This window comes from Pelophylax lessonae (genome assembly GCF_965119305.1).
Source record: "Pelophylax lessonae genome assembly, chromosome: 3".
Classification (NCBI taxonomy): domain Eukaryota; kingdom Metazoa; phylum Chordata; class Amphibia; order Anura; family Ranidae; genus Pelophylax; species Pelophylax lessonae.
The window spans coordinates 591,560,694-591,584,756 of NC_138770.1; the positions used below are offsets into that span (position 1 = coordinate 591,560,694).

The following is a 24,063-nucleotide window of genomic DNA, read 5'->3' on the forward strand; positions in this document are numbered from 1 at the left end:
TCCACAGTTTGTGATTATTTGGGGAGCCATGTCATTTGCTGGTGTATGTCCACTGTTTTTTACCAAGTCTAAAGTCAGCACAGCCCTCTACCAGGAAATTCTAGAGCACTTCATGCTTCCCTCTGCTGACCAGCTTTATGAGAATACTGATTTCATTTTCCAGCAGGACTTGACACCTGCCCACACTGCCAAAAGTACCAATACCTGGTTTAATGATCATGGCATCACTGTGGTTGGTTGGCCAGCAAACTCGCCTGACCTAAACCTCATAGAGAATCTGTGGGGTATTGTCAAGAGGAAGATGAAAGACACCAGACCCAACAATGCAGATAAGCTGAAGGCCACATCAAAGAAACCTGAGCTTCCAGAACACCTTAGCAGTGCCACAGGTTAATTACCTCAATGCCACGCCACATTGATGAAGTAATTCATGCAAAGGAGCCCCCTCCAAGTATTCAGTGCATACTTTACTGTACATGGACATACTTTTCAGTAAGCCAACATTTCTGTATTAAAAATCATTTTTTTTTCTTATTGCTCTTATGTAATATTTATGTAATATTTTCTTATTTCCGGAGATACTGAATTTGGGCAGCTGTAAGCCATAATCATTAAAATCACTAGCTGTAAGCCATAATCATTAAAAATGAAAAGAAAGAAATGCTTGAAATATATCACTCTGTGTGTAACGCATCTATATAAAATATAGGAGTTTCACTTTTTGAATTGAATTACTGAAAATATATCAACTTTTTGATGACATTCCAATTTTTGGAGATGCACCTGTAATAGTGTGTATCAGGCTTTACACAACTGTCATCCTAAAAATAGCCTTGGTGAAAGATTTCACCTCTATTACTTTCCAATGGCCACTCAATATTTGCTCACTTTCGTTTTTTTTGACAATGATCACTAAGACAATTAGAGAGGGTGCGGGTGAATCTTTCCAGCGGGAGCACAGAGAGTAATAAAAAGCTGCACTTTAGCAGCCTTGCCAGCTTCTGAAAAAACATGTTAAAAGGTTGTGTTTAGATACTGAATAACATACATTATGATAAATGTGTTCAATAAAACAACTGTTTCCATAAGACCCCGTTCACACTGGGGCGATCCGACTTGCCGGGACGACCTCACAGGTTGCGGCGCGCAGCTCGCACCGCGACCTCGGAGCGGCCAGCACGGACTTCATAACATTGAAGTCGCCTGACAGGTCGCCCCAGTGTGAACGGGGTCTTATAAGGGATGATATCTTCTAGAAATGCACTGCACTAGCACTATATATAAACAATCATTTTTCTCAAAAAGGGATGATCCGTCCTGGTTCACTCAGTTGGTTTTACTTTCATTTTGAGTAAAAGATCAGTTGAAACAATCAAATCTAGGATCTTGTTTTGTATTTTTAAAGGCACATTGCCAGAATTACACAACTATGAAATATGTTCCATTTAAACGAGAGTTCCTGCATATTTAGTCAAATAAGGCAGGTGATGCTTTCCCATATCTGTCCATTTAAGGCAAGGTTTATGGATTTAAAAAATCAAACAAGTTTAAAGCTCAACTTTAGTTGAGAAAAAAACATTCCCCTCTGGGTGATCTTTGTACATTACAAGGATTTTAACAAACGTTGTTGCAGATTCCTACCTTCTGTTATTCTAAAGAAATCCATGTTTGTTCCTCTGTGCCTCTGTGCTGAATGGGTCTAATGGGAGTGGTTTCATAATTATCTATCAGCTGTGGGGGCTGCAGGGCACTAATTAGCGAAGCTGCTGGGCCTGCGTCCCTTTAGACATGTTCCTATTGGGAGTATCTCACCAAAAATTACATTTTTTTTTTGCAGGGGATGCCAGAAATTACATAGTTACATAGTTTGTGAGGTTGAAAAAAGACATCAGTCCATCCAGTTCAACCTATGATGTGTGTGTGTTTGCTGTTAACCGTACATTGAATACCCTTTTATGTTGTGGTCTTTAAGGTGCCCATCTAATAGTTTTTTTAAACTATCAATGCTCCCTGCTGATACCACTGCTTGTGGAAGAGAATTCCACATCCTTACTGCTCTGACAGTGAAGAACCCCTTACGTATTTTAAGGTTAAACCGTATTTCCTCTAGTTTTAGTGAGTGGCCACACGTCTTATTATATTCCCTTTCTCTGAAAAGTTTGTTCCTTATGCTAGGGTCATCACCCGTACAGTATTTGTACATTGATATCATATCCCCCCTCAAGCGTCTCTACTCCAGAGAGAATACGTTCAGTGCTTGTAGTCTTTCCTCATAGCTGATGTCCTCCATTCCCCTAATTATTTTAGTTGCCCTTCTCTGGACTCTCTCCAGTTCCAGCACATCCTTTCATGACTACATGACTTGTATCTTAGGCAGACTTCTGGGAAAATTATTGAGCCAATCACACAAGCAGGAAATGATGTTTCTGGGGTGTGGTCAGTACACATTCTGTGTACAGAACAGCTTCAGGTAGCCATATTGCATTTTCAGAAAATTACAGCGGCTGCAGATTGAAAAGGAAAGGAAATTTTTAATAACATTCAATGACAAAATGACTTGTGTCGCAATTGTATACGCTATATTGTTTTTTCTTTATTTGCTATTTTTTTCCCCACAAAAGTGTAGTTACCCTTTAACATCAGAATCATAATTGCTCAATAAATTCTATTTCTAGTCTTTATACTTCTATTTAAAACAAATGACTGACAGCACCGATGCAAATCCTCTACAGCATCACAACAGCTAAATATTAAAAATATTTCAGGCTCATAAAAATGTTCAACATGGAAAATCATTAGTTATCCAACTCAATATTTTACAATGGATGAGAGAACCAGAGGCTGCAAGTTGTAAAATTTCATGTTTTTGTTACAAAATTGATCGACATACTGAATGAAAGAACATTATCTTCAGTTAAGTTTTTAACCCTGAAATCCTATGAAGTTATTCTTTTTAGCTTTTATGCAGCAGGTATCACGTAAACAGGCACTTTTGGAAATGCTTGTTTAAGTGCCGATTGAAAGAATAATAGTACTTTAGAAATGTGGTCAGTACAAAATGATTGTAACGCAAAAGGTCGTGTTTGCAGAACTACAATCTTTTTTCAAGAGTTCATTCACAAGGGCTGGAAAAAAATAAAAATAATGCTATAAACCCAAACAAGCAATCGTTTAAAGGGAATTTGTTGTTTTGTTAAGGAAAAACAAAAAAATAAACCAGTTTAAAAGTAGATCACCTATACAAATTGCCCTATTAAAAAAGCCTTGCCTGCATCTGGTATGTAGATATCACTGTATATATGCTGTAGTATATTTATTTTGTATCTTTTCCTTTTAGCAGCGATTACTTTTTTTTTTTAAGTCTATGTACAAAAAGTTATTAAAAGAAAAAAGTAGGAAAGGTTTTAGATACCTATGGGCAGAGGCAGTGCTGATGCAGAAAATGTGATGGACTATATTGTCATTACATAGTTACATAGTAGGTGAGGTTGAATAAAGACAATAGTCCATCCAGTTCAACCTGTGTAGGTGTGTGTGGCTGTAATCATCTCACATACCCCTGAATGTTTTGATCCTTGAGATGCAAGTCTAAGAGTCTTTTGAAAGCCACCATACTACCCGCAGAAACCACCTCTTGTGGTAGAGAATTCCACAATCTTGTAGCCCTAACAGTAAAGAACCCCCCACGTTGCCTGAGGTTAAAACGCTTCTCCTCTAATTGCATTGTATGCCCTCGAGTCCTCATGCAATCCCTTCGAATGAACAGCTTTTTTTCTAAGCTGGGATCCCCATTAAGATATTTATAAATTGCTATCATGTACCCCCTCAGACGTCTCTTCTCCAGGGAGAATAAATTGAGCGATTGCAGACGCTCTTCATAGTAACCGTGACATCAGTTTGGAAAGTGAATAAAATAGATGCAATGCATTTAATAGGACTGCAACCTAGGCAAGAGTTTGACCTAAAGATCTCTTATGATTAAGGCCTTTCTTGGATGATTTTTGACCTGGCTGTTAAACAGCAAAATAGCTTGGCTCTTCATTGATGATTAGGAAAGGGGTTTGGATTCGCTGTGAATCCACATAAATTGGGAAGATCATGATTTGCAAAATTTTGGCCAAAAAGTCTGCAGGTTTGCCACCAGAAATAAGGAGCAACCTAAAAAGTTGTGCTTAGCCTTTGCCACTGGTCAGTTCAGGCTGAAGAGCCAATAAATGAAAGGAATGAATAACCTAGCCCCCTTTCTATTAAAAGGTGAGCTCACAATAACCATATTGTCAGCGTGTTGGAGTTAGGAAGAGCTGACAACTCAGTATACAGAGAGATACTGTACATGTCTTTCATGGCAATGTCAGGCTTCCCACACCTTTTGTTTGACAACTGATTGCTTAAAACCCAACAATTGGCCAGAGTTCATTAGCAAGATTCTTCTCCCAAAGACTTTAATGGGGTTTGTAAAGTTTTTTTTTTAAATCAAGATGGGGGTTTGTAAAGTTTACAAACTTAGGCAAGGTTTGCAAAACTGTTTGGGAACTGAACCAAATAATAAACATGTATCCTTTTTTCCTGCTTTCCAAGTCTATGAGGATGGAATGTATTGGAATAACAAAGGCACAGAAGATCTTGTGGAAGGATGTAAACATTTCAGTGGACTCCTTGGGATGGGGGCAAGTACACCTCTGAGGAGGAAAGAACATTTTAGGTTGAGGGTGCAAGCCAAAAAAGTTAAATGAACTCTCTGATTGCTATTCTCATTTATCAGTAGTTCCTTCCATTTATCAGTGTCCTGAGAACAAGAGATGAGCAGTCACTGGTGAAATCAACAATGTAGAGTGTCCTGGTGAATTATAGTTAGACCTGGATAAAAGAAAGAAGCAGGTAGGCTTTCACAGCTTTATTTTAAATCTAGACTTATGTGTAATTTTAATAATTCACACCTGACCATTATGCCATTGCCATCACTTGCACAAATGCTGTTTTTAAAAGGTTCTATGTATGTATTTATATGTTGTTTTTCAAACTGATGGAAACTCTCACAGACAATAAAAATGTGTAAAATGGGCAACCTGGTCCTCAGAACCACTCTAGTGCCAATAATTAATTACAGCTATTTACTTTGCTTTTCGTCTAATTTATTAGGTTGGGTGTTCCTGTACGTGTTTCATTCGTAACAGATGTTTTTTTTTTTTTTTAATACTACTTTCCGTTTTATCCCTTAGGTAATATTCAATAAAACTGCAGCACTGAAATTGGACTCTGTGGTCTATGGTCTATGTTCTAGTTACTCATGAGAATTCTCAGTATGTTCTAAAGCTGTGCTTCTTATTCTGTTATGTACACTGTTTGTGGAAAAAAAATGCTAACTAAATACCACTAGTGAGTGACAATTTATTTCCGGTACCAACTAGAATTTTTATATCTATTGCCAGGACCCAATAACTGTATGCATGCAAATATAGTTGGGAAAATATAGAACTATTCTAAGTTAACCAAACAAAAAAAAAATGCATAAATAAATTAAAAATATATATAAACGGAAAGGCTCAGTAGACCACTTTTTTTTTTGCTGTCGCTTTTTTGCCAAAGACATAATATTCACTCAAAGAGTATAGAGTTTAATCCACCAGACTGAAGTACCACTTGAGCCTATATGATGCCCATTTAGTAATATAAGTAGCAAACATTGGAAAATGTAACTCCATAGCTTGGTTGATCCAGGAGCTCTTCATTAAAGGAATTTCCTCTTATAAGTATTTAAGTTCCAATTTCAATCAAAGGGAGAATGTCGTGTATTTTTATTTATAGTTTTTTTTCATTTATAGGCTTCTTTTCACATTAATACTGTAAGGTTTACCTGGAAGCAATTTCCGCTATGAATATAATATATATATATATATATAATAGAACTAGTGATAATGAGTAACTCAGACAGGGCAAGCATCATAGCTAAATGACGAGCCCCTCTGTGATAATGACAGCGATGATAGCTACCTAAAAGAGCATTTACACGTATTATTTTAACCACTTCTGTTGTATGACATCCTCGGATTGAAGTGGTTATACCAGGCACAATCAAGGTATCAAAAATTTTAGCAACTTTAATGTAAAAATAATAGAGTGGCTTTAAAGCTACTCGATCACTTGTTTAGGTGGTGGAAGGGGGGTACTGTAGTTAGGCGCCATTTTACAGCTGTATGCAATTTTAAAGCGTGACATATTAGGTATCTATTTACTTGGTGTAATATTTTCCCAAAAAACTGGGTATGCTATTTTATGTGTGTGCACTAAAATTCATTAAAGTGTAAGTGTAAAATTGTGTTTTAAAATCCACTATGCAAACACCGTGTGACATAAAAAATTGCAACATAAACAATTTTATTCTCTGGGGCCTCTGCTAAAAAAGCATATAATGTTTGGGAATTCCAAGTCAATTTTTGTAGAAAAAAATGTTGATTTTTACATATATTTGAATAGTGTCAGAATTGGCCTGGTAGTCACGTAGTTAGCGTTACCCATTCCCTCCACGCGCACTCCCAGCCTGCTTTTTTTCACCTGTACCCAGTCCAGTGAGATGTAGGCTGTGTTGCCTTCACAGGCAACTGTAATAACAGTTATTATGTGTATGTGCAAGCTGGGTGCAGAAGATCCAAATATGTGTCTGTGCAGCATTGGATTAGGCACAGTTACAGTATAAAGTTCACCGACAGTGAGCTGATAATAAACACATACTGGGATGGAAAGAACAGTAAAGCCCAATTACTGTGCTGTAATACATAAAATACACAAAAAGCATACATAATAAATACTATATCCTAGTATTTGAAAATGTAGATTTAGGTTTGCCATTGAAGCAATGTTGTAAGACTTTAGCAACTGTCATTCCAGATTTTTACCCTCTCCTTTTTTTTTTTTTTTAATGGACACATGTATTCTCACAATACCATGCAATATCTTATAGTGCTGCTCTAGTATCAAACATGAAGCACACCACCAGCTCATTTGGTGAAGAGATATGTGAATGACCTCAGCCTGTAACTCCCCTGATGTGTTTATCCCCACCTATGATCAAGGCCTGTGGGTGGGGCAAATATGTAAGGACATGGCTTAGGAAGAGTTACAGGCTGAGGTCTTTTTGTCTCTATTGACCCATTTTATTTTTTTCTGTTTCTGAATGCTACGTGGGAGGGTCTATCTACAATAATCACACGATTAGTCCCAGTGCTGTAATAAGAGAAAACTGCTTGAAAAAAAAGAGTGAGACCGTTACATGGAAGTAGCTGGTATTTCTGGGGAATCCTAGACAGACCGTGTACAGAACGCCTCCATCTTTGTCATTATCATGAGTACAAGGAAACTGTTGAGTTTTAGAAATCACAGCTTGATGCAGATGAAAAATAAAGGTAACTTTTAAAAATGTATGTTGTGTATGTGGCAAGGCGCAATTCGGCCGTTGGTGAATCGTGGTGGAGAAGACTTTCCTGGATGGGCTCGAGTATCTTTCTGGGTTTTGCGGCTGGTCGGGTTTGTGTTGACTTAATTTCTGCCTAGGGCGGAGTTTGACATCACATCCATCCATGGCGTTTTCCTGCCGTGCGTCTCCACAACCCGGCTGGCCGCAAGAAGGCGGCCATTGGGAAATGCAGGGACTGTGGCATCTCCAGTGTCCCGCCCTGCATTTTTGGTGCCTTTCTGCATCCCACTCTGCACTGGTCCCCTATTTTCAGGTAAAGTCTATTTATGTTATTGCCAATTGAGAAAGGACCAACCCAGCTCCCCAGAGACCACCCCTCTTGCTCTTATTAAGGGGCTGCTCTTGTGTGGGGCTTTCCATGCTGGAATGGTGGGCTCTTGGTAAACCCAGACACTGTCTTTGGGCATCAATGGTATTGAGGCTTATTCTAATCATTCCGCTGAGTGGCTGATGTATACTGCAATCTGATTTACTATTCCTTATTTTAGGGCAGTGATCATACTATGCATGGGAGTTTTTGCCCCCTTTTTGTGGGTATATTCCTCTTTTGATCCATCATCTTGTTGGTAGAGCTGGGTTATCTTTTATATCCTTTTTCTTTTTTGGTTAGGTGTTTTTTTTCTTAGATAGATACCATAGCTGAGTGTTTGACCTGTGCATGCATTGGTTGCCTACAAGGTGTAGTGGTCATCATGTTCTCCCTCTAGTTTGAACAAATCCAACGCATGTTTTGAAGGTATACATAATTTTCAATTATTATTATTTCCTCTCCCTTTTGTCTGAGATGGGATTTGATATACACTTGCTAACTTGCTTTTGATTATATTTTTTTTTTCTTATATATATTAGATATCTATGACTTATATATGGACAACAAAGCCCTGAAGAAGCGGTGTGCACCACAAAACATGTTGGCGGATTCTGTGTAATATATGTCATACTATGATTGAGGTCTTCTCTATATATCCATGTGTTATTTTATTTATATGAGCTTTCACTGCCCTTGTTTAAACCCCTTTTTTTGATATATTGTATGTAATAAATAATAAACATTTTTTATGCATGCATGTGTGATGCATTCTAATATTTCATGGGAGTCCCCATCTAAAAAGCCAACTTTCTATTTTTTTTTCTAATTTCTGCTTTGTGTTCTTTATTATATATCAGACTGGTGTCCCCCACTTTGTGTGGCCCTCACTCTATACTATAAAGAATATTTAACTTTTAAAAATATTTAAAGATAAAATGGGCAATGTAGCATTTATGTATGTTTTATTGATTTAGTAAATGTGGAGCTTTGCTTCAAAGGATAAGTGACATGTTACCCTTCATTTGTTTTATTTAAATGCAGGTGAAATTTATCTTGGAAGTATGCACAAACTTTATACTTCCCAAACCAATTTCTTCTGCAAGCGTAGTTACATGCATTTAGAAGCGTTCAGAGTATCTTATCCGACCCAGGATACACAAATTTTTATTTTTTCTAAAACACAGCTAAACTGAATGCATCTGATAACAAATAAAATCAAAGTGGGGGAGATTTTCTAAAACTGGAGCATTCAGAATCTGGTGCAGTTGTGCATTGTAACCAATCAGCTTCTAATGCCTCGTACACACGCATTGATTATTGGCCGTGAATTTTCGGCCAATGTCCAATCGGCATCTTTTCGGCTTGTTAGTATGATGATTCCGACAACCGACTCCGACTTTTCGGTCGAAAAAAATCTGGTGTGCAGGCTATAAAATTTTTGTTGGCCGTCAACACAACGGCCGATTTTCCATCAGTCAGTACAGATTTCGGCAGACAAAAATCTGATGAGCAAGACTGGGAATGCTCAGAGAAGAAAAAACACACGGAAAGTAAACCAGCACATGACATCTCTTCTGAAGTAGATTTTTGTTGGCCGAGAAAATTCGTGTGCAGTCTAGGCACATTCCAGCCAACAAAACACCACTCTGGACAAAAGTCGGATGATCGGTCGGCCAATAATCGTTGCGTGTGTACGAGGCATTACATTAGCTTGTTCAATTAAGCTTTGGCAAACCTGGAAGCTGAATGGTTTCTATGCAGAGCTGCACCAGATTTTGCACTCTCCATATATGTATATGTATAAGTAAATAACCACCATGTATAAGTGTGTATTATACCATTTTACAATCATAATATATGCATTTAGAAATGCCCTATCAATGCATATAATCACATGCCTGTTTGAAGAAGGCCTAAGGGCATATAGCTGTATTGTCCCACTGTTGCACCACTTTGCAATGTACTCTTCTCCAGAATGCTCAGCTCACATTATGGCTATGCAGTGCTTTACCATTCCAGGAGTCAATGCTTCTGCAATGTTCTCCTGTGCAAAACAAGTTCAGGATTGCAAAAACATGTATGCAGGGCAATGATCAATCAGGATAATGTGTGGCTGCATAACATAGGCTTTATAAGATAGTATAACAACGGACTGAGGTTTACTATCTTCAGACTAAAGGGCCGTACACACTTGACGAAAATCGGACAAAATATCCTCCGATTTTTCTCTGTCTTCTCAGCGTTCATAACCGTTTTTAGTTGACAGTGCATAAATGTTCACAAATTTTCTCGTCCGATTTTTCTTTTTTTTGGCACATTTGTTCCTAGACTTCCTGGTTGTCAGCAACTTCAGATCATGCGCGGTCTTTCGTATCCGATTTTCCACGGACGTACTGCATATACATTAAGCGAAAATCGGTCGTCTGGGGACGGACGAAAAAAATTTTGGTGTTTGTCCCTCCGTTTTTTTTCGTTCAAAATGTCGGCATCGGCTGCTGAAAGTTGTGTACACACTAGGTGAAAATCGGATGATTTTACCTCGGACGGGAATTTTCGGCCGATTTTCTACTAGTGTGTACCCCACTTAACAGTTCAAAACACAAACAGCTAAATGTGCTTATCTTCCTAAACAGTATCCCTCTCAGTGAAGTCAAGGGTAACTCTGATATCACAGATAAACTTCCTTAAGGGGTCCACAATACAAGGTCAAAGGGCCACCCCACTTGCCCAGTTACCTCTGCCTCATTAGGTGTGGTCTTTCTGAGCTGCTGGGGGAGGGAAGCTAATAAAACTGACACCATGGGTCTTTCCAGGAACCAAGGGAGTTGTCAGAAATTGAGTTAAAGGGGTCTGCACCTTTAAATGAGCATGGTGAATAAAGGCTCTCTGCTATACTGGTACTTGTGCAGCAATGCATATATACCTTGACTTCCAGTGTTCTTAGATTCTGTCAGGCCAAAGGGAAAGTCAGAGGTTTCAGAAAGGTGAAACATTTTTTATCACTTAATTGAAGAGAAGGGTGATAGTAGGGGCCATATAAATCTTTATGCCCTGAAAAGGTACTTGTCCTTAAACTGTCCAGAAAACAGAGCCTGGAGTAACGATTCTACTAAGTAATATCATGAGGGTGTATATGTAAGATTAGCCCAAAATGCCAGCAAAGAGTCTTTAAAATATGTAAAAAGATTGGTAGTGGTACATATTATGTTAAAAACACAAAGTCATACTGTTAAAGAACTGCAAGGTCGGTCTGTATATATTATAGCTGGTTTCCTAATGACCAAGGAATTTGAAAGCTTCTCTCTGTTAATTAAATGCAGGTGTACATATAAAGCTAATGAACTGCATATGTATTTACAACGTATATGAATATATAACATATAAAAATAAAAGAACGAATAAATTGCAGCTGGAGGCAGCCAACATAAATAAGATCTGCAAAATAATATAGAATTGTATTGTAAACGCTTTAACCACACAACGAGTTGTAAAAAGTGGTCACCTGTGCACCAGTTGAATAGTGAGAACCCAAAAATGTGCTTACAAAACCTGCTTTAGCTATGATTGTAAATGTAGGTTTTAAATGTTGTAATTGCAATTGCTATACTTCCTAACCCACAGAGAACAATTTCAGGCCTTATTCAGATTGTTTTTATCTATATGTTTGGGAAAGACAATTTTACGAGTTGCTCTCTCATCTGTATAGGCTCATTACTAAGGAATTACAAATATTGTATTTTGCATTTGCGATTTTAAATCTCACTCTGGCCATTCCAAATGTTTCTATCTAGGATTTTTTCCAAGTCATTTCAAGTTACATATATAACTTCTGGTACCCTGACAAATGCCTGCTTTATTCCTCCATCATATTACCCCTTGTTATATCACTGATGGTAACTTGACCAATGTCTGTATCACACCTCCATTACCATACCCACTGCTATATCACTAATGGTACCCTGAATAATGTCCATATCACACATTCATTACCATACACATATACCCATTGTTTGTGTGAGCTGGACATGGGTAGCAGGTACAAAAGCTCCCTGGGGTGAGCACACATTCAGGCACAGATACCAGTCAAATAGAGTAGTGGCAAACAGTGGTGTGTTTATTTGTGCTATTTACAAGTGCTGTACAGTGAGGTAAACAGGAAAAGTTCAAAAACTTCTAAAAACAAGATCCTAGCCATGTCCAGGCACTAACTACACAATCAAAAATCCTGACTCTCGGGCTGTCCAAGTCTAATGCTTGTCAGCCTCCGCATACAGATCATGTTTGCTTTTCACCAACGTGGCAGCTCCAACAAACACAACCTGTCCCTTTACCCAGGCTTGCGCACTGACTGCATGTTCCAGGCGAGTCTAAATTGCAGGGGAGAGGAGGAAAACCTAAACTAGACCTCAGAAATATCAAAGTATATGAGAGGAGCCTGGGAGATGTGTAAACCCCAAACAGGACTTTTCCAGGACTTATGTCTGCATGTCACCTTCACTATACCCATTGTGTCCACTATGTGGACACAAACACATTTTTTCTCTTTTTTGTTATTGGACATTATGGCATTTTCTCTGATTCTATAATGTACATCCTGTACTTTGTTCCTAATGATTTGGCACTGGGTATATATTGGTGCTGAATTTCTTCCTGAGAACTGTACTCTCTATAAACTGTTGTGCTTATCTATCCAAATAAGTCAAATCCTTAAAATAGATTAAACGTAAAGTGGTTGTAACTCTAAAAAACGCTCCTGTCCCTTTAAGGCACGATATATAACACAGTGCATTTGCCATATCATTTGTCCCTTTCTATGTTGTACAATACCTGGTTGATTCTGCATGTGTTACCCTCTCTAACTGTAATCAGATCAAGCTCATCATGACTGCTGATCCATGATAGCGTGGACTGGTCAGATTACATGTTTATGCCATCCAACTCTCTCCTCAGCATATCTGCATCTTCCCCTCTCCCTGTCATTTCCGTAGTCTGTGTGTGAAGCCGATCTCCTCCCCACCCCTGCCATCTTACCTTCATGGGAAGAAACTGAAACTAGTTCTCACAAGGCCAAAGTGAGAGAATAATAACAGCCCCTCCCACTAGAGTCCCTTCTGCTTGGGAGTGAGAGCAGACTGCACCATGTGACTGCACAGAAGAGCACCTATCTAAAAGTATTTAGGGAAGAATTTGCAAAAATTAGGACAGAGATAAGTCTGTCACAAGGATTTGGACACACACAAGAAGTTATGGACAGTTGCAGGTAAACAATTAAAACACAGGAATATTTTCCGAAAATTCTCTGGTCTTAGTGAGAATACAATAGCAGTCCCTGTGTGTATAAGGCCATAAGGCCATGTAGCTCAGTTTTCTGTCTCTCTCTCTCTCCACTTCCTTCATCTAGGGTTTCTGACCCAGATCCCAGAGACAGGAAGTGGTTTACATAAATAATCTCTGTAAACATTGAGCAGAAGAGCCACCTACAGACAGTAAAGGGCAGTAGATCCCCATACAAGCAATACGTTTTAAAACAAATTCCCACTGACCTCTGTAGCTGCAAGTACTGTGGAGAAATGAATCCTCCAATTTTAGAGAAGAAGCACTGAAGTCTGTCATTATCTCTGAGCACCTCAGCTCTCCCTGCTTTCACCTTCCAGAGCACTTGTTCTTGTACTTGTGTTTACATGAGAGATTAGAAGGCTAAAAGGCAGCTGAGAGTCACCTCTGGGAGGGTAGAGCAGGAGAGGTGAACTGCTGAGAATTACTTCGTTAACTTTAATGTTTTTGATGGGAAGTTTAAAGATAAACTGTTCTGCCATACCTGCAGATACAGGGATCAGCTAGATCATCCCTTGTGTTTGATCTGCTCATCATTTCTGCTCATCATACACTTGTGCCTAGGGTATTATTTAAATTTTAATCAATACTGAAATAATATTATTGTAATATTAAAATGTTAAATATTTCGGAAATTTAAAGAAAATGCTGATAACTGTAGTTTTAAAGCACCTAAAAAGGTCTTGAATATTCCAAGCATGTTATGGGTTTTGTAACAACCAACTGTGAAATAATGGTATGAGATCCTGGTCTAGCTCGGCATCTAAAATGTAAATGTACATCAATAAATTATAACTACAATCCAATCTTTCCATTTTTCATCACATAAACAAAGAATATTTAAAGGCTGTTGTATATTCTGTACATTTATCCTAACACTACTTCACCAGTAGCATTCAGAATATAAGAATGGAGTGAAAAGAATGTGAAAATAGCCTCTCCAAGGAGACAAAATAATTTGGATTTATAACAGCACACATTACATTCCTCTCTTGAGCAAATACTGGTCAATTCAACTCAATTAAATGAGCCAGTAGGCAATATAGAGTGTAAGACATTGGGGATTGTGCTATATGCCATATGTATGGTATTTCACACAAATGTGAAATTACTACCCAGAACACCAGTTGATGCAGAAACATAGCTTATCTTGGAAAGAACTAAACATTTTTGAGTACCTTTAATGCACATCAGCCCCTATGTTTATCAGCAAAATAACATGAACAATATTCAGAAGGGGTCTCCAAACCTTTTAAACAAAGGGCTGGTTTATTGTCCTTCAGACTTTAAGGAGGGCCAAATTGTAGCTAGTGGGAGTGGAAATTGTCCTGGCATCAGTGTAAGTAAACATCGCCACATTTGGTATTAGAAGGAGGAATAGTGCCCCATCATTGGCATCATAGAGGGGAATAGAAGCCCATTATTGGTGTCAGTGGGAGAAATGTTGCCGTAGTGTTGTTGTAGATGGCAGAATAGTGTCTCGTATCAATAGAAGGAATAGTGCCCCAGGGGCCAGATAAAGGCAAACTAAGAGCCGTATTTAGCCCCTGGGATAGAAAGGAATGGTGTATTCTCTGGGGAGGATTTAAAGTCCTCTATAAAATGTGCCAGTAAAATACCATGTCCATCAACAGGTATTGAGTTACATTACTTCGACCTGTAGACTTCCATCCCTTAAATTCCTAGCCCCATCTGTCTCCAGCCAAGCAAATTACAAAATATGTATTTTGCAGGGTAACATTGTTGCAGATTTGTATGCAGCAGCTATATCAAATTATTTTCTTCCTAGCTCTTTTAAATTTATATTTTTAATGCATAAAGTGGACTAATGTTTGAAACAAAGATATTTTAAAAATTTGCTGATAGGGATAAAAATTTACAGTGAAGTCAAGGAAAAACTGAAGTACTTATTTTGTTTGGCTAGTCCTAAACAAAGTTTAATAAAACACTGCATATCAAAACAAGTACTGTTTTACTATAAAATTGTATTTTTTTTTTATTTTTTCCAACTTGCTGTTTATCTCCGTTAGCCTTTCTCGGCCACTTCCTATATACATGTACTTACCCCAATGCCAGCTGAAAATGATTGCCCTGGACCCTGTTTACTGATTATAGATGATGTTTGTCAAATGTGTGTCAGTGCGGGGACTGAGCACAGGGCCCACTAACGGATGTTGGGCCCTCAGGCCATCCTGATGAAGTCTGTTTCTGATTGTTTGGTCAGAGACATTCACACCAGTGGCCTGCTGGGGGTCCTTTTTTTAGGGCTCTGGCAGTGCTCATACTGTTCCTCCTTGCACAAAAGAGCTGATACCGGTCCTTCTGATGGGTTAAGGACCTTCTACAGCCCTGTCCAGCTCACATAGAGTAACTGTCTGTCTCCTGGAATATCCTCCTTGCTCTTGATGGCACATATTGATGTGCCCTTCTGGAGGAGTTGGACTGCCTGTGCAACCTCTATAGAGTCCAGGTATAGTCTTATGCTACCAGTAGTGACCCTGACCCCAGCCAAATGCAAAATAAGTGAAAAACAGTCAGAAAGAGGAGTAGGTAAAAAATGTCAGTGGCCTTCACCTGTAAAACCATTCCTCTTTTGGAAGTCTCCTCATTGTTACCAATTTAGTGCACCTGTTAATTTAATTAACAACGAAAGCAGCTGAAACTGAAAAACAACCCCTTCTGCTGTCTAACTGACCAGATCAATATCCCAAGAGTTTGACTCGATGCTATACTCGGATAAGTGTTTCTTTAATATTTTTGAGCAGTATATGTAAAAATGCATTTTTTGACCGGTCTGGTCATTCCTTAACTTGAGCGGCCAATTCACTTAAAGGTTGCGGCTATCTGTTCAACAATATAGAACCACTTGAGCAAGATCAATAGCAGGGGAGAGGTTCCTGAGGATGGAGCACCTGCATGCACTACTGGATTATCACTAAAATCTTTCTATTTAGACATTGTTTTAATGTTTTGCTGTGTTTGTGTCTTTTTTGATTATTAAGACTGGATGTGAACATTTTACAGTTGTACAAAAAAGGTGGATCATTGATTAATCTAGCATTTCTTCTCAGTATATAGTATGATTTTTTGGTATATCACAGAAGTGTTTGAATAAGTGCACCATTTAAATACATTTGTTAACCCAGTGTCACGTTTTCCTATATTCTCCTAGTGACAAAGTCTCCCTCTGTCTCACCGGTAACTGGATAAATGAATACTGAATATCTACAGTATATGCACTTAAAGCCAATCCTTAAGCAAATATCACCACCCCCCCCCCCTCCAATTGAATCTTTTTATTTTTTTTTTTTTGTAACAATAGTTTTGAATAAAGACTTGAAAAAAAAAAAAAAAGGGACAATTGCGCATGGTAAAGGACACAAAGTCAATGTAAGCTCTACCATGAATATAATATGTTTCCAGATAACTAAGAACCAAAGTACAGAACAAGTGGTACAATAGTGTCAACAAGTATCAGCAATAGGGATGATCGTTTGTATTAGAATTGCAGTAGAGCAGGATAGTGGCTCCGCTACTTTTACACCTGGCCGTTTTTGCTGCAGGCGTTTATTGGGCTTTTTTGTGGACGTCTTTGGAGGCAGGCATGACATCTGAACTTCTGTGTAGGGGTATATACACACACACACATGTATGTATATATACACATACACATATATAGGTGTGAAAGTAGCAGAACCCTATGCCTGCGCTAATGAAATTATTTGCAGGCATAGGGCTCCTATCACACCTACATGTGTGTATGTTTATAAATACATATAAGTGTGTGTATATATATATATACCCCTATACAGAGGTTCAGATGGTATGCCTGCCTCCAAAGACGCCCAAAAAATGCCCAAAAAAACGCCTGCAACAAAAACGCCCAGGTGTGTTGTTGCAGGCGTTTTTTTGGGCATTTTTTGGGTGTCTATGGAGGCAGGCATAACATCTGAACTTCTGTATAGGGGTATATATACACACACACATATATGTATTTATACACATACACACATATAGGTGTGATAGGAGCAGAGCCCTATGCCTGCAAATAATTTCATTAGCGCAGGCATAGAGTTCTGCTACTTTCACACCTATATATGTGTATATATAGATACATGTGTGTGTGTATATATACCCCTACACAGAAGTTCAGATGTCATGCCTGCCTCCAAAGACGTCCACAAAAATGCCCAATAAATGCCAGCAACAAAAACGGCCAGGTGCAAAAGTAGCGGAGCCACTATCCTGCTATACTGCAATTCTAATACAAACAGTCTTTTCGTATTTAAATATGAGATTGAGGTGCACAGTAATTTCAGAAGGATAGGGGGCCTGGATTGTGTGCTTAGATCTGGTTATAAGAGTTTTGGCCACTATTAAAATGATAACAGTGATGAGGGATACGCTCTGTACCTAGGTATAGAGGGGCTAAAGCTGGGTCCGGTTTTAGGAAGAAGCCAGTGGTTTTTTATATTAAACGGAATACCCGATTCCAGTCACTTGTTAAGCTCTTACATGTCCAAAAGGTATGCAGTAGGGTGCCTGTTTGACCGCAATCTCTCCAGCAAAGGGGGGAGGCATTGGGGTAAAACTGTTCTAGGCGGCTGTGAGTCACGTACCACTGAAAAATATTTTCTGTGCTAATTCCCAGTGGTTTGTACAGTTGGTGGTCTGTTCTGCACAGTGGATGGCTTTGAGTAATTGGTCTTCAGAGAAGGATTGATTTTGGTCTTGCTCGCATTGGTGCATTAGGGAGTATTTGTAGAAGGTTTGTTTTTTTTTGTAGGATAGAGTAAAATAAGGAAATGCCTTTGTTTTTGGGGTTAGGAACTGCCATATGGCCGTAGGGACGGATAAAAACGGGTTGGGACATTGTTTTATGAATGTTGCAACCTGTATCTAGTTAAAAATCTCTTTAGGTAGGATATTGAAGGTGTTGTGTATGTCTTGAAAGGGTTTTGGTCTGGTTGTTGAGCAGTAGGTCTTCTAGCCAATGAATACCGGATGAATTCTAGTTTTTGGTGGAGAAGAATGGAATGTGGAACTCCAGTACAGATAAGGGAATTTGGATCTTCGTGGTTTTTTTCACTACTTGCTGTGAAAGGAATCTCTAGGCTGTTAGTGCTGCTTTGATAGTTGCAGGACTGTGGTTTAAATTCATTATTTTTCCACTGTCAGCTAGAAGGAGACCTTTTAGATCTTTTGTGTGCATAAGGGCAGCTTCAATGTCCAGCCATAGGTTATCTGGTGATGGGGTAAACCACTGTTTTAGATGGTTAAGTTGAGATGCTGTCCAGTAGTCAGGAACGTCTATTAGACCAACTCCCCCAGTTTCTGGTGTTTAATAGGGTGGGAGTAGAGGCAGCAAGCTTTTTTTGCTTTGCCAAATAAATTTCCTTGTGATGGAGGTGAGGGATTTTAGCTAAGTGGAGTTCCCTGGGATAGGCAGTGTTCTAATGTACATAAAGGATTTGAGGAAGGATCATCATTTTTAGTGTGGCTATTCTGCTCATCCATGAAATCTTACATTTTAAATATTGTTGGATTTTGAACTGTAGCTTGTTATTAAAGCGGAGTTCCGGGCACAGAAATCATTTTTCAACAAACATACCCCCGGGACAGTCAGGGCTAGTACATTCCACAATGGCTAGCCTCTGATCTGTCCCGGTTCGCACTTACCTTTTAGAAGAAATACTCAGTTATAAAATTTCTTCCACAGCGTTTCCATCTCTCTTGGGGGCAGCTGAAGCCGGCGCGGTCCTCTTCGGCGTCTTCTTCCCCCAGAATGCGCCTGCACCGGCCCCTCTCGTCACTTCCGGTGCGGCGCCGCATTCCTCCACAGCTTCTGGGCATGCCCAGAAGCTGTTTAGCAGGGGAATGCGGCGTCGCCCGGAAGTGACGAGCGGGGCCGGTGCCGTCGCATTGATTCCTGGGAGCGATGACGTTCAGCTCCCAGGAATCAGTGCAAGCCCGGAAGTGACGGCGGAGCCACGGCACAGAGAGAGGAAGTGAAGACTAGGTGAGAATATTCGATCTTCAATTACAAGGTGAGTAAATAAAAAAAAAAAAAACTAACTATCCAATTCCTTTTCAGGTGAAGGGGAACAAGCGGACGGGCACAAAAAAAAAATATCGATTTTGTGCCCGGAACTCCGCTTTAAGTGGTTTGTAATTGGTTTTGTTTAGATTTTTTGAAGGGAACGTTAAAGTTATACCTAGATATGAAATTCCTTTGTCAGACCAGGAGTACAGAAGGTTGTTGGAAAGAATGGAGCGTACATGTTCAGGGATTCTAGGTCTAATATTAAGGACTTGTAGAAATTAACTTTTTAGTATATAACTTCACTAAAGAGGGTAAGTATCTAGTGTGTGTGGTGAAGGGAGGTGGATGGATTGGTGAGCATTAAAATTATGTCGTCTGAAAATAGTTTAATGACTAATGATGTGGGGGCGGGTGTGGAAATAGACTCTGAGTCCTGATATTTCCGGATGGGACCTCATGGTTTCAGCTAAGGGTTCAATCGTCAGGTTAAAAATGGAAGGAGACAGCGGGCAACCCCGTCTCATCCCATTGGAAATATGAAATAATTTGGAATATAAACTCAAGGAAAAGACTCTTGCAGAGGGGGTGGAGTATAGAGCCAAAATAGCTGAAAGGAAGGGGCCAGAAAATCGGAATTTGGTCAGTATTTGTCTCATATATTCCCAGTGAACTCTGTCAAATGCCTTCTCCCCGTTCAGGTGATAGGAGCAGAGAAGGCATTCAAGTTTGCTTAGCGTGTTGGATAATATTCGGAATACGCCTGGTGGCGTCAGAGACTTGTCTGCCTTTAATGAACCCTGTTTGGTTGGTTTGAACCAGATATGGGAGTATGTCGTTTAGACGGAAGGCTATGAGTGTCAAGTATATTTTGATATCGGAGTTGAGCAGTGAAATAGGTCTGAAGTTGCCCGGGGTGGCAGGGTCTTTATCTGGTTTTGGTAGGGTAATTATGTTTGCCTTTACCATCTCATCCGGCCACTAGAGGTCTGGGCGCGTACCTGGGAGATTTGGTGCATGAAAAAGGACCCTCACACTCTGCAGTCAAGAAGAAGAGGACTCAGCGTTTCACATACTGTAAGTGCACATTTGTGGTAATTATTAAGGTCTTTTTTTTTTTTTTTTTTGTTCATTGCTGGGGTGGGGGTGTTGTTTCTGGGAAATGGGTGAAAGAGTTTGCTACCCTTCAAAATTCAATAAATGTATTTAAAATGTATTTGTGATCTTGACCATAAAAAATATAGAAAAAAAAACAATATACGCTTTACTATATTATACTATACTGTACATTCTCTTTAAGTTTTTCAAACATTTGAAGTAGCACCCCATTTTTTTCCTTCAATAAGAAAAAAATAAGACTGGAATCAGCCTTGATTAATCTTTCAACCACTAAGGAAATTGAATTTCAAAACATAACTAGAAAAAAAATGATTTGGTAAAGTATTCATTCTACTTATTGTGCCCTCCAGTGAGAGGTTGTTGACATTTTTTTTTACACGCACTAACTCAAACTGGCAATTCTTGTAAAGGTTGACTTCAAATGGGGCAACCTACTGCTTATATGTTCGAACATTAGGAAATCTTTAAATCCAGCTCTTGTTGGATGCATGTTATTACACAGTGTGAGATGGGTTTAAGAAATCACAGAAATTGATTTTGTACTTTTGTGTAACTGGATTTGCTTCCTGTTCAAGTCAACAAACAAATGACTATCCTTTAGAGAAAAAAAGGTAGGAGTGTTCCAATTGATATATATAGTATATATCAAAATGATTTGATGCTTAAAACTCTGTAAAACACCCATATGAAAATTTGAGCAGGCTGACTGAAAATATAGAAATCTCCTAGACCTCAAAAAGGGCACACAAAACAGATACGAGGCTTTGAAGTAAATTTGATCTTTGATTTGATTTTTAAAATTGACACTTTTTTAAGCTGATGTTCTATACTGTATGTATATATATTAATATTATATTATACAGTATTTATATAGCCCCAACAGTTTGCACAGCGCTTAACAAAATGAAGGCAGACATTACAGTTACCATACAATTTGGTACATAAAGAATCAGAGGGCCCTGCTCATTAGAGCTTGCAATCTAAGAGGGAAGGTCAATTGATACAAAAGGTAATATCTGTGGGGGTGAGCTGATGGAAAAAGTGAAACAGTGTATTGGTTAGAAGCCCGATAGGCTTATTTAAAGAGGAGGGTTTTCAGGAATCATCTAAAGATAGATAGATTAGGAGACAGTTGGACAGTTTGGGGTAAGGAGTTCCAAAGGATGGGAGAAGCTATGGAGAAATCCTAGAGGTGAGCATGGGAGGAGGTGACAAGGGAACTAGAGAGCAGGAGGTCTTGGGAGGACCAAAGAGAGCGGCTTGGTTGATATTTTGAGATCAGGTTAGTGATGTAGCTGGGGGCAGAGCTGTAGATGGCGCTGTAAACTATTGTTAATATACTTTGAATTTTATTTGTTGGGTGAGTGGAAGCCAGTGGAGGGATTGGCAGAGAGGGGTAGAGGACACCTAACGGTTGGTAAGGTGGATGAGTCTCGCAGCAGCATTCATTATGGACTGAGGGGAGATAGTCTAAGTAAAGGTAATCCAATGAGGAGGGAGTTGCAGGAGTTGAGGCAAGAGATAACCAGGGAGTGAATTAAAAGCTTGGTGGTGTTGTTGGTTAAAAAGGGGCGTATTCTAGAGATGTTTCGGAGGTTAGGGCAGCATGATTTGGATAGGGATTGGATGTGGGTCTGAAAGGACAGTTCAGAGTCCAGGGTTACCCCTAGTACCCTGCCATGTATAGAAGGACTGATTAATCATTGATCTTGACAGAGAATTTAGGGGAAGGGGTGTGTTTGGGAGGATATATTATGAGCTTGGTTTTAGATGGATTCAGTTTGAGGAAGTGGTGTGACCTCCAGGTTGATATGTCTGTTAATCAGTGATGCAGGAGACTGATGGGGTGAGCTGAGGGGTAGAGAGATAGATTTGGGTGTCATCAGTATAGAAATGGTAAAGGAAGCCACGGGAGGGTGACCCCTGATGACGTTAGACACATGCTGACGAATCATGCAGGGTGGGACTAGGATGTGACACTCCATTTCCGCTTTTTGGAACACAGGTGGAGTGCAGTGCAGTGTCCCCTGAGTTTTAAATGACTGAGAACATTCATATTTTGTTAAGTGCAATTTTATTAAATCTAATAAAATGTTTGGATGTATTATGCTATGAGAGGCCTATCTCTTTTTCACTTATATATCGTAATCCGGGCATCTATACCCATACTGACAGGCTCTTCTGGATGTTTATGTTACTGTGAATATTATTCATGCTGCGTTTGACTACCTGTAATGGGGGTCAAAACCATCTGGTGAGAATTTTGCACATGTGAATGTGGGTGGAGAAGGGACACACCAGCTCATGGGTGATTTCTTGGTTTGGATGGTCTTGGAGGAGTTCGAACAGATTTGGGATTGTGTTGTTTGCAACAATTAATTTGGACTTTTGTGCACTTTGTTTCACTCTTCACAATTTTGTATTTTAATTTCAATACATTTATTATATTACTTTGTTCCCTGGAATCACAGTCATTATCCCCTTTTTTTTAAATTTGTTAAGCTTTTGCTTTATGATGTGCTGCTTTATGTATATAATTTAATCACTAATAATAATTTTTTTGGGTAATTTTTGCGCACGTGTAGGGGTATTAAGGTACTTCCTTCATCGCTTTATTGAAATTTGAGGCTTCTGGTATTGTCTCTCTGCTAGGGTTGTAGAGGTTGGGCCCTGATTCTGTGTGTAGTGAGGGGGGCCAAGGTATCCAGGGTGGATGACAGGGAACTGTTGTAGACAGAAGGGGCAAGGTTGGGGCAGGACAGGGATGAGATTATGTCAAAAGTCAATCTTTAGCAGAAAAAAAGCGGAGGGTTAATTTGGCCACATCAGGGTACCACCTTGACCCTCCACAAGCGCCCAGTCATACATTTATTTACCCCTAGATTATTACATAATCAACATAGCTGACCTACCTATCACTTAGACAACACCTTCTCCATACCCTTCAGATCTCAGCTATAGAATAAACCACAAGGAGATCCTATTCTTATAGTCGGATCTTTACCAACCCTTTATGCCTTTCACTCACACCCATGAACCGATCTTTATTTAGCTTTTTAATTTTGGCATGTTCAAGATAAATCCTTTCTCACGATGTACTTGACTTTTCGTTATTTGTCAAATACCTTTCCTCTTGACAATATGTTTAGGTTGACTTGTTATCCATTCTTGGTTATAAGATTATTGTATTCTCCTTGTTCAATGCAATACTTTATGTTCACCAAATGCCTTTCCAGTCTTGCTGTATGACTTGTTCAATTTCATTTAATAAAAATATTTTGGAAAAAAAAAAAAAGAAAAAAAGAAGTGAAGAATTAAGATGGTGAAGGTTTCTACGCGTAATTGTTTGGTAGTTGGAAGGCAAGGAGGAGGACAAAGAGAGAGTGAAACTAATGTGGTGGTTATCAGAGAGGGAATCGAATGTTGGAGAGGTTGCGAGGGGTGCATAGATAGGAAAACATGAGGTCAAGGCAGTTGCCATCAGAGTGAGTAGAAGCGTGTATCCATTGTTTTAGGTCAAAAGAGGAGGTTAGGCTCAGAAGTTTAGAAGTAACAGGGATGTTGAAGTCCCCAAGAATGACTTTGAGAATTTCAGAAGAGAGAAAGTAGGGTAGCCAGGCAGAGAAGTCATCAAAGGAACCATGATACCTGTCCAGGAGGCTGATAGATCACATCAATTCTCAAAGAAACTGGAGGAAATGGACGAATACAGTGAGCTTCAAAGGAGCAGAGGGACAGAGAGGGAGGTGGATGAAGAACCTGAAAAATGCTTTGAGTGGAAAGGAGAAC

General features: G+C 39.2%; 1 protein-coding gene across 1 annotated transcript in view; it reads right to left on the bottom strand.

Annotated features, from left to right (window-relative positions):
* Nucleotides 1-24,063, bottom strand: part of MACROD2 (mono-ADP ribosylhydrolase 2) — a gene marked incomplete at its 3' end in the record, with an annotated part of 3,247,744 nt that overhangs the window by 1,051,741 nt on the left and 2,171,940 nt on the right.